Below are 228 nucleotides of genomic sequence, written 5' to 3'. Positions count from 1 at the left end.
AATCATACTCCATTAAAGAAATCTGCAGCAACACGAGAAGCAACTGCATTCTGTAAAAGGAGAGTTCAGTCAACGACCCCAGTTGTGAGAAGTCCCCCCCCCTCCTCCGCCTTCTGGGGGGGGGGGGGGGACTTCAACACGGCTGGTCAAAGTTATCCACCGCAAAATTCGGGAATATTTTATCTTGCCTACCAATTATTTTCTTTCACTTTTCATACGTCATCTTCG

Source organism: Penaeus monodon, chromosome 34 (genome assembly GCF_015228065.2).
Source record: "Penaeus monodon isolate SGIC_2016 chromosome 34, NSTDA_Pmon_1, whole genome shotgun sequence".
Classification (NCBI taxonomy): domain Eukaryota; kingdom Metazoa; phylum Arthropoda; class Malacostraca; order Decapoda; family Penaeidae; genus Penaeus; species Penaeus monodon.
This window is presented reverse-complemented; position numbering follows the sequence as displayed.